Source organism: Mustela nigripes, chromosome 12 (assembly GCF_022355385.1).
Source record: "Mustela nigripes isolate SB6536 chromosome 12, MUSNIG.SB6536, whole genome shotgun sequence".
Taxonomy (NCBI): Eukaryota; Metazoa; Chordata; class Mammalia; order Carnivora; family Mustelidae; genus Mustela; species Mustela nigripes.
The window spans coordinates 137,956,994-137,968,994 of record NC_081568.1 but is presented as its reverse complement, the minus strand read 5'-3'; the positions used below and the strand labels follow the sequence as shown (position 1 = coordinate 137,968,994).

Here is a 12,001-nt window from a genome sequence, read left to right as displayed (position 1 = left end):
TCTCACAGGTGTCTCTCCAGCCTTAATGGTAAGCAAGTGTGTGTCTGACACTGCATACAAAGTAACAAAGACCATGAAAATGCATATGGAACTGGGGACAGAGCAATCAAACACAGCAACGGCAGTTATTCTATGCACTGGCCTTGTTGCATTATTTCTTCTCTCAGAAAGGCAGAGAAATTGCAGTTGTCTCACAGTTGCCATGTCTTCCACTCTCTCAAAAAGCATCCTGACCTGACCAACAGCACCAGAACATAAAGAGTTTTCTGAACGTGATAATGGCTCGCTGTGGAACTTACTTCATCTAGATCACTACATGGTTTGGTTCCCTATTGCATCTTGCTACATATCTATATCTATGTATATATCTACAATATCTTGCTATATATTATATATCTTGCTATATTCATATTATAATATTAACATCATATTAATATCTTGCTATATATCTATATCTATATATAGATATCTGTAATATATATCTATATCTATATATATCTTGCTATATCTATCTCTTGCTTAAGAATGTATTTATTTGGGGCACCTGGGTGGCTCAGTGGATTAAGCCTCTGACTTCAGCTTAGGTCCTGATCTCAGGGTCCTGGGATCAAGCCCTGCATTAGGTTCTCTGCTCCGTGGGTAGCCTGCTTCCCCCTCTCTCTCTGCCTGCTGCTCTGCCTACTTGTGATCTCTCTCTGTAAAATAAATAAATAAAATCTTAAAAAAATAAAAAAGAATATGGAGTCTTTACAATATGGATTAGCTAATGTACTCAGCACATTTAGTGAGTCATTACCATGCACCAGTGGCTTGTCCAGGTCCTGTGGAAATAGCTGTGAACAAGAACGCACAGCGGTTATCTACCTTACTTGTTGTAGAGTCTGACAACAAAGTAGCATTCTCTCCTAGGAGTAGAATTTCAAGCAGTGGTAAGTGCTGGGGAAAAAAAGCATGGAGAGAGTGAGAGAGAGGCTGTTTTGTATTGGGCCATAGGGAAGGTCATTGACAAGATCACACTATGCTAAGCAAAATAAGTCAATCAGGAAAAAGACAATTATCATGTGATCTCACTGATAAGTGGAATTTAAGAAACAGGACAGAAGATCTTAGAAGAGAGGAAAAATGAAACAAGATGAAACCAGAGAGGGAGACAAACCACAAGAGACAATTGTAGGGAACGAACTGAGGTTGCTAGAGGCGAGGGAGATGAAGGGATGGGACGACCGGGTGATTGATGGACATTGGGGAGCGTATGTGTTGTAATAAGCACTTTATATAATACCCAGTATTATGTAAGACTGATGAATCACAGACCTCTACCCCTAAACAAATAATACCTTATATGTTAATTGAATTTAAATTTAAAAAAATTAAAAAAAAAAAGAATGTATTTGTTGAGATATAGAGGGATGAGAGGACTCCAGGTAACAGGCTGAGAACGGTAACGTTAGTTAAACAGATAAGTAAGAAATACGGAGAAAAATGTCCCATGGTACATAAATTAATGCAGTTTGGGATTTTTAGAATGCTGAGTGGCTGTGGTGTAACCACGTAGATGAGTTGAGAAAGCAGCAAAGAATCTCATTCCAAGAAGTCAAGAGTCATGAACGAATACGAGGGTGTACATTGGGCCAGGGATATGGATTGTGTCTCCCAGGAAAATTAAGGCACACATAGCTGTGGGTTGAGTATAGGATGCTAAAAAACACCAACATGTAGAATTATGATGATCTTGTTATTAACAGTCCAAGTTTTATCCACTATCAATGCAGAGATTTCTGGAAAAGAAGAAAAAAAAAAGAAGTTGACTTAAGGGGGTTACAATTACTATATTTTGCTTTCAAGTGTGTTTCTGTGTAATAGGATAGCAACTGAAGTTCTGCAGTACATTTTATTTTTTTAATAGGATCACTCCTCAGTGTGAAGCCCGACACAGGGCTTGAACTCGTGACCCTAAGATCAACACCTGACCTGAGATCAAGAGTAGGTGCTTAACCAACTAAGCCACGCAGGCATCCCAGTCTCCAGTCCACTTGAAAATAAACTAATGCCTGAGCTGCCATTACAGGACCATAACACATACTCTTAGATAAGGCAAGGAAAATTCCCATGCTTGTCAGCCAAAATTCCATACCAAGGCAGGACATGGATCAAACTGCATTATATCATCAAGTGTTCAGCACTACTTTTTTGTCAAGAGCTACCTTTTCCAGCCTTGCTTCCAACAGGGAACAGTTTCTAGAAAGGTTGTCAAAATTCATGACTGTAGAAGCTCAACATTCCAAGATTTCCTGGTGCATCCAGGCTTTTGCACAGAATGTTCTGTCTGCATGGAATCTTTCCCCTCCATTCTCTCCTCTCCTCACTGCTTAACTTTCCCTGACCTAGAGGGTCTTGTGTTTTCTGCTATCATCTATGAAACTGAAGCAGGCTATTTGTTAGCTGGCAAGTAAAGTAAAACCTCAGACCCTTCAAAGACCCTGATGGAAGGAAAGATCAACAAGTCCAAATACCCTAGCAAAATATCTGCCTGCTTTCTAACATCTGATACTCCATTCCATTGTTTTATTTTTTTTAAAGATTTTATTTATTTATTTGATAGACAGAGATCACAAGTAGGCAGAGAGGCAGGCAGAGAGAGAGAGAGAAGAGGAAGCAGACTCTCACTGAGCAGAGAGCCTGAAGTGGGGCTCGATCCCAGGAATGGAGGTATCCCCTCCATTCCATTCTTGAATTGACTCTGTACCTTGCTAAACTCCAAACAGTCCCAGAGGGAAAAAGATGAAAATAATTATCACATAGGAAAAAAGGGGGGGTGGTGCTCCTGGGTGGTTCAGTCAGTTGAGCATCCATCTCTTTATTTTGACTCAGGTCATGATCTCAGGGTCATGAGATCAAGCCCCATGTCGGGTTCTGCACTGGGTGTGGAGCTTACCTGAGGGTTCTGCTGCACAGCTCTGCGGGACCAGGAGACTCCAGTAGGATCCCCAAAGCTGACTCCAGGCCACACCTCCCAACATGGGGCACAGCTCCCCTCCGAGGAGCTACTGACTGCCAAATGGCTCAGCTGTCACTTGGCCCAGTTGGTGGTGTCACCCTCCTAACATTCCCACACACTATTCTGATTAATTTTTGCATCTATACCCACTATACACATAAGCCTACCTCTAAACCTTACCAGTGAACAGCGAAATTTTCTGCTGTTGGTTATTTCCCTGGTAAAATATGTGTATTTCTAGGATCATCTAGATCTCTGCCATGAATTTAAACATATCATAAAAATCACAGGTTAGTTTTCTTCCTCCTAAACTACATTTCCAAACTCAACTTTCAGGAAATAGGTCAATTTTTGTTCCTTAGAAAATAACTCAAACATATTACATCTCCTCCTGGGCTTAAAAACTTCAGGAAAGCTTATAACTCAATGTTTACTTCACAAAGTGCACCTACTTTGTCTCTTAGGTCGCTGGAGAGTGTCTGATAGGTCATGTTGGTTTAGGAATGAGACAATTCAGTGGGGGTGCTGTATTTTCTAGGGACTTAGTATGTGTGCCATGTTTGTGAACACAGCCTGATGTGTGTATGTGTCTGTCATGTTTCCTCAACAACTTTATGTAGAGAGTGTAGAGGTGACATGGCCATTGCATGGGAAGGTAGCATGAGCGTCGTAGGTGACACTGCAGCATCCTTCTAGAGACATACAGCAGTATGTCTTCCCTGTATTACAAGTGATCTGTGTGTCACATAGTACTAAAGTTTAAGTAGTTGCAGAGTATCTATTTGGTTTGTGAGTGAAGTATGGAGCTGGGTGATTTTGTGATAACTGCTGAGATTGGGAAACCAATACACACTGACCATGTGAACGATGGATGCAGTACTTCATGTGAGCTCCTTGATTGTGGAATTACATGGGGGGTCTAGGGGACTGGAAACGGGAGTTTTATAAAATGTTAAATAACTGTATTGGCTTCGTGAATTGTTAATGTAAAATTACAAAGTCCTACAAGTGTGCGATTACTTGTGTGAGTTCAACATTAGAGTGGCTAAGGAAGGACATTAGAGAGAGCAAACTTGAGGAATGCATATGCTGCAAAAGGAGATGTAAATGTTCAACACATGGGAATCTGAGATTATGAGTGTGCCTGAGAGTGCAAGGATACGGAAGGGGAGAATGAGAAATTCAGGGACGAGTGTAAACAGGGGTAATATGAGAGGACCCTGGGTTAAGTCCAGCAGTGGGTGTGATGGAATAAAGATTTCTGTGTGTTTATGAGGGTAGGAGATTGCTAGAGGGAGAAACCTAGGACCCTTTCAAATCTCTGCCCCTTCTTCATGCGTGAAAAAACATACGCTAAGGAGCTCACTCTTCGGAGAAAAAAGGGAAATCTACTGGTTTGTCCTTACATGCTCTAGCTGGTCCCTCCTGGCCCATTTCACATGAGTTGTCAGAGGTCTGTCCACATTCTGACCAACAGAGCTCATCTTCAGAACACAGGCTACCCAATAAGAATCCTTTAAATAGTCTTACCATTTTATTTTTTTATTTTTTTTTTAAGATTTCATTTACTTATTTGAGAGAGAGGGACTATGGGAAAGAGGGAACAGAAGCCAGGGGAGTGGGAATGGGAGAAGCAAGCTTCCTGCTGAACAGGGAGCCCAATGCAGGGTCCGAACCCAGGACCCCGGGATCATGACCTAAGCTGAAGGCAGATGCTTAATGACTGAGCCTCCCAGATGCCCCAGTGTTACCATTTTAAATGAATGAAATGAACCATGTGTTTTTCTCTATTTGGTCCTGAAATTACACTAGAGATTTAAGGGTGAAAAAAAGGGATAAACAAAAAAGACTAGGAATGAGAAAGATAATCACAAACTGAAATGTGAAATCCAGAAGACAGATATATTGGTAGTACATGACACAGACTTGGGAAAGACAGATTCTAAAGTCTCTACAGAAGAATTACAGGGAAAACTATGTCAAAGAATCACAGAAACACTAGGGAGTATTAGGGATTGTAGTTCTCCGAAGCTGGGTTAGAGATCTCTTCCCCTATCCCAGAAGTAAGGAAACAATTTTATCCCTGTCAGGATAAAGTCAGAATTTTCCTCTCTGGAGAGATGTAGCCAGTGAAAAAGGAAGTGGGAAACATATGGTGCCCACTGAGGAGCTGGAACCATACTGAAGGAGAAAATCCCTCCAAGACAGAATAACTGAGAAAGACAGAGAAAGAGAGAGAGAAAGGAAGGAAGGATAGATGGAAGGAAGAATAGAAGGGAAAAGAAGGGGAAGGGAAGGGAAGGGAAGGAAGGAAGGAATGAAGGAAGGAAGAAAGAGAGATTGATTATTCCTCTCAAGGGGTGAGATGTTCTATCCTCCCTCTATCTGACCTAAGAACAATGGCAGCCTCTTAGGTACTAGGTACCTTACCAGCCCCAGAGAAAAACTCAAACACACTAACAGTTGGGTATCTGACAATAAAAAAAAGTTCTACCCCTAATATTCTACAATGAAGCCTTGTAATCCATAAGCAACCACATGCACAATAACTTCCAATCAGCTATTTTAGGGCCCCCTGTATTGTTCTGAGAAAAAAAAAAAAAAAAAAAAGGACGTTGAAGACTAGTGGAAAGCTATGAACAGAACAAAAGCGTCAAAATGGCTTCTGAGCTTCAGAAAGAATAAGGAAACTATAACATCTATAAAATTGAGTGGTATAGAAAGGTATAAGAAACAAAACACTGGGTTATGGAAAAGAACACATTCAAGTGAAAAATCTGATGGCGAAAAAGTACCATTTAAATAAAATATTTGGAAAATAAATTTGAGAAGACCCGGAATTCCTCTGTCTTTTTTGTTCACTTAACACTATTTAAGGAACTCTTAGGCTGTATCTGGTGCAGGAGATAAAGTAGTAAAATGACAACGTTTCTTGAAGGGTTCCTTTCAAGTGGGAAAGACATAATCAAGGTAAAGAAGTCAAATAGTGCAGAGGCAGTGTTAATAACTAAGGGAAAAAAAAAAAAACCAGGAAGGAGATTATGAAATTTTGGAAGAAGACTAAAGTTGTAGAGTGGGTAGAAAGCTTCACCATGACTTTTGAGAAAAAGACCAGAAGCAAGTAAGTGAGACAGCAAGGGGTGTTGACATGTGAGAGGAAAACATTCCAGTGAAAGAGAACAGCCAAGTCTCTCAAGAGCATGCCTGGTAGGTGCCAAGAACACCAAGGAGCAGCATCCTGGAACTGAGAAAATCAGGGGAAGGGAGGAGGAAACTATGTCAATGGAGATCAAGGAAAGCAAGACTGGGTAAGATCTTATAAATCAAGATAAAGTGGGCTTGGAGCAGAGAGATGATCCAAGACTGACAGAAGTTAGACATAAAAAGACACATATCTCGGGGAATTGAAAACAGTATTGGGCAACACATACACGAAACAGTCATTGTGCAAACATTATTTCAAAAGCAACCAAAAACAAACATAATTAAACAACAAAAGGATTACAGACAGAAGAAGCAGTCCTAGATGGAAGCAAGGAAAGACCTTTACTTCATCTTCTTGCTTGGACACACCAACTGTACTGTTACCTGTCAAATAACTCCTTCTGAAATAGACCTGAAAACCAGATAAAAAGCGCTTCCACAACAAGGGATAAAAGGGCCACATTAAGATAGGGAGAAGAGGAAGAGATGCAGTCTCACCAAAAATGCCACTCCCAGGGCTGTAGAGCTCTCGGGAATATGGACAGAGCTTCTCCCTGAGGAGTAAGGGGTTTGTGCCCCACATAAGGCATGCCAACCCTTGCAACCTGAACCAGAGAGATGCAAACCCCAAAACACCTGACTTTTGAAACCAACTGTCTTACATCTCAAAGACAGAAAGGGCTACAAGGAGCTGAGATTCTGATTTCCAAGGGCTCCAGCATCCCAGACCCCACTGCAAAACCAGCTCTTTGAAAAGTGCCTTAGACTATTCATTTGTTAATCTTTAAACTATCTGACTGAGAGATAGGGCCTCTTGGGATTCTGTCCAGAACACAGGCACTGGCAAGCACCATTTCTGCACTCCCTTCCACCTGGCTAGTGCCAGAAGATTCGCACAGACACAGCTGTTGCCCCACTAAAGCTGGCAGGCATGCCCCACCCCAGAGCTCTACCACTCCCTCACCAAAACCAGTGGATGTGTCTTAACCCTGTGCTCTCCTCCAGCCTCACTAAAGCTAAAATGAGTGGACCTTTCTGGGTCTTGCACTCAACCTGCCTTGCAAAAGCTGGCAGACCCACATGGTGCACAAAGGACTCCCTGGCTCTGGTGGCCAGGGGTGCTTGCCTCTCTGGGCCTCACAGGCCTAAAACAACTGAGCAGACAGTTCTTGGCAGGCTATCACCACCAGGCACTGCAAAGACAGTAGACCAAAATGTATCCTGAGCCTTCCTATGAAAAAAATCTGTACTTGTCTTAGAGGTTCAGCCTAAAGGGCAGGCTTTCAGTTTGGCACATATGAAGAGGCTACAGAGATGCTCTCAGAGAACATAAGCCATGGAAAGTCATCCTTGCACTTTCCCAGGGACTGGCTACAGCATGGCAGTACCTCTCAGAAAAGAGTTTACACACTCATCAGCTCATCGGGAGACCCAAGTTTTGTGAATGTCAAACACCTCCTGATTTCCTGGACAGGAGGTCAGCAGGATTTACCACTGTGTTCCCATGGGGATTGCAAAGATTTTCATACTTTAAAAGCCACTAAGGGTATGGCTTCCAATCAGCCTGAAACGGGGTGCTATTGGAGATTCCTTCCATTGGAACAATGACAAGTCTTGGCAAACCTTCAACAATTGGGACCACATGGCTTCACTGGTGATATCTACTAAAATTCAAAATTCAAAGAAGATTCAATATCGATCCTTCCCAAACTCTTCAAAACAAACAAACAAACAAACAAAACCAAAAAAGAAAACAAAGAAACAAACAAAAAAATGAAGAACTTCCTCTTCCTTGAAGAGGAAGGAATGCTGCCAAACTCATTCTACAAGGCTACCAATACTATTAGCAAAACTGGACAAGGACACTAAAAAACGAATGAACAAAAACCAAATGAACATACAAACAAACAAAAAACTATAGGCCAATATTCCTGATGAACATAGATTGAAAAGTCCTCAACAAAACACTGGGAAACCAACAATATGTTTAAAGGATCATATACCATGATCAAGGGGGTATTTATCCCAGTCATGGAAGGACAGCTCAATAGCTGCAAGTCAGTCAACCTGATATAGGACATTAACAAAATAAGAGAAATAGTGAAGACGGTCTCCACAGATGCAGAAAAAGTATGTCACAAAGTCCAACACCCATTTAAGATAAAAACCCTCAACAGGGCAGGTACAGAGAGAAGGCATCTCAGCATAATAAAGGCTATGTATGACAAGCCCACAGTAGACATACTCAATGACGAAATGCTAAAAGCTTTTTCTCTAAGATCCAGAACCAGAAAGAGATGCTCACTCTCGCCACTTCTGTTCAGCAGTATTGGAAATGCTAGCCAGGGAAATTATGCAAGAAAAATAAATAAAAGGCATCCAAATAGGAAGGGAAGAAATCAAAGTGTCACTATTTGCAGAAGACATGATTTCATTGATAGAAAACCCTATAGACTCTACCAAAAATCTGTTCTGATAAATAAAATCAGTAAAGGTGTAAGGTTACAAAATCTATACACAAAAACCAATTGCATTACTATATACTAATACTGAACTATTAGAGAGACAAATTAAGAAAACAATCTCATTTACGAATGCATCAAAAAGAATGAAATGTCAAGGAATAAACTTGTCCAAGAAGGTGAAAGACCTGTACTCTGAAAACTCAAAGATACTGATGAAACAGACAGAAGATGACACAAACAAATGGAAAGATAAGCTGTGCTCATGGATTAGAAGGATTAATATTGTTAAAATGGCCATACTACCCAGAGAAAATTTACAGACTCAGTTCAATCTCTATCAAAATTCCAATGATAATTTTCACAGAAATAGAACAAACAATCTTAAAATGTGTGTTGAACCACAAAAGACCCTGAAAAATCTTGAGAAAAAAAAAAAGAACAAAGCTAGAGCCACTATGGTCCCTGATTTCAAATTATATTACAAATCTATAGTAATTAAAACAGTATGGTACTACCATAAAAACATACAAAGATAAATAGAACAGAGAGCCCAGAAATAAACCTATCACTGTATGACCAATAAATTTAAAACAAAGGAGCCAAGATTATACAAGGGGGAAAATGCCATCTCTTCAGTAAATATAATGCAGAGAAAATGGATAGTCACTTGCAAAAGAATAAAACTATCATTACTATCTTATGCCATACACAAAAATTAACTGGAAATGGGTTAAAATTTTGAAGGTAACATCAGGAACCATAAAATTCTTAGAGGAAACAGTTAATGTACTATAATCAATATAGTCAGGATTCAAAGTAAATCAATTACAACTAAAAAATTGAAGGTGTACTAATATATTTAACAATTTCAAGGAAATAATTATAGAAATATAATATTACTATTTTATATCAGGTGGTAGAGAAAAGGAGAATAGAAGGAAAGAAGAAACTTGCTCATTTTAACATTTCTCATTGTATAGAAATAATATTAAAATTTTTTGTGAAAAGATAGATCACTTTCACTAAAAGTGAAAAAAATATTTAATATTACCTTCCACACTAAAACATCCTGAATCATAAACTGAATATAGCGGGCTGGGGCGGGGGGGCGGCAGGCAGGAAATGGACTACTGTGTACTATCAAGTCTAATAAAACAACAGAGGAGGGCTTCCCAACCAATATTTCAGAGCACACTAATGTGGTGCTAGTGGTTATAACCACACTAAGATATCAACCTCATCGGCCTTGTGGATTCAAGAAGGGGCTTAAGTGGGTAGAAGAAGAATCAATGAAACAAGATGGAATTGGGAGGGAGACAAACCATAAGTGACTCTTAATCTCACAAAATAAACTGAGGGTTGCTGGGGGGAGGGGGGTTGAGAGAAGAGGGTGGGATTATGGATCTTGGGGAGGGTATGTGTTTTGGTGAAAGCTGTGAAGTGTGTAAACCTGGCGATTCACAGACCTGTACCCCTGGGGATAAAAATATATGTTTATAAAAAAAATAAAAAATTTAAAAAAAAAAAAGAAGGGGCTGGACTAGCCAGATTCCCCAAGGGGGATCCCAACCAACAGAAACTAGTCTCTTCTGTTTATACTAGTATGTAGTAAAATATAATCATTTTCAATATAATACAGGGTGAAGAAGGGCACTTAACACTACAGCACAGCATGCATATACAGAATTCTTACACTGTTCTTCATTTTGTCTAAGGGTTTTATTTATTTATTCATGAGAGACAGAGAGAGAGAGAGACAGAGGCAGAGGGAAAAGCAGGTTCCCAGAACAACAGGGAGCCTGATGAGAGACATGAGCTGAAGTCAGATGCCTAACCGGCTGAGCCACCCATGGGCCCTCCACTGTCCTTTAGTTACACACTCATCTATTATTTTGTTGTCTGGTAATTTAGTTTAAGAAAACCATAGAAAAGTCCTGGAGAGAATGAAAGTGATAGTCACCTAGGTAAAAGGAAATTTGGGGAGGGAAAAATTTGGTTATTTAGGTAGAAATGGTCTTTTTTTTTTAAGTTTGTTAACATTTATGATTCTTACAGAGAAAATAAACAAGCTTCATACATTTAAAAAGTGTTTTTCACTTAACCTTTGCATTAGTACTTAAAATACACATTTCAACATTTAAAAATTATTCTAATACAACAGCAGCATTAATATAACTCTGCAATTACAAAAGAAGCTAAACTGGGATCCACAGTTAGGTTATTCTCATGTTTACAAGTATGATTCTGAAATAAATATTACTTCTAAATAGCTCTTTATCGGCTTTTTAGGTTTGGATTAAATAAATGTATTTTAGGTTGTGGGGAAGCTTACTATATTCCATGCACTGTTCTGAAAGGATTAAGAGCCAACCAGTCCTAAAAACTGAAGTACCCAATCAATCTGCAAAATAGGCAGAAAAAAGTTAAATGGGATTCCTACATAACATCAAAAGCATGTTTTGATACTAGAATCAAATCAGCAACTAGGAGTACTTCAGGACTGGCACAATGTCCTCTTCATAACTGATTTTATCATAAGAGTTTAAGGAGGAGCATATTTTACCACTGTCTAGTCCATTTAAAAGTGACAGGTTTCTTCTTTTGTGCTAATGTGACTCCCCTGAATGACCTAGCTAGTTGACTGGTCATTAGTAATTTGGCAACCAGTCAAATCAAGCCTGCAAGAAAGGAAGCCAATTCTTAAACTACCATATTATCTGACCCATTCAAATGATTTATTTTCAACATAAACATATAAACTCAATATGAGACGCCTAAGTAAAGCAAACACCACCAACAAAACTGAGACAGCTTCTCTTTCTCTAAGGTTTAGGCTTTGCCCAGAATTCCTTATACATGGAATACCCCATACCAAGAGTCACTGCTCCCACAACAAAGCCTTGGACTGCCACATGCATGTGGATCAAGTGAACAGACATTTTAGTATTTCCCCTGCTCTTCAATTTATATAATCCATATGTAACAATTGCTGCAAACCTGGCCATTGCAATGGGAACAAACGGTGCCTCTCTAGCTTTTCAGATAAGTTTAGATCCCTGATCTTCATCATATGAAGAAAGAGAAATATCTGTGCCAATTGACATAGTGGCTGAAGAATCCTCCTACAGGGACAGGACTCAGTATCCAACGGGTTTTCAGAAATGGTCTTAATTATACATTTTTTTCAGACCTGCTAGATTGCAAATAAGATGACTATGATATGCATGAGAAGTAATGGCAAAATTTAAAAAAAGAAGGTAGATAAATAAACTCACTGTTTCTGAGGTTTGTTCATTAGATAAAAGCTAATACTTAAATTTAGTTCATGTTGCCA

At 39.5% G+C, this 12,001-nt stretch overlaps 1 pseudogene; it reads right to left on the bottom strand.

Moving 5' to 3' along the window:
* Window positions 1-11,378: 11,378 nt before the first annotated feature.
* On the bottom strand, window positions 11,379-11,771 carry LOC132028031 (HIG1 domain family member 1A, mitochondrial-like; annotated as a pseudogene).
* Between the last annotated feature and the right edge of the window lie 230 nt (window positions 11,772-12,001).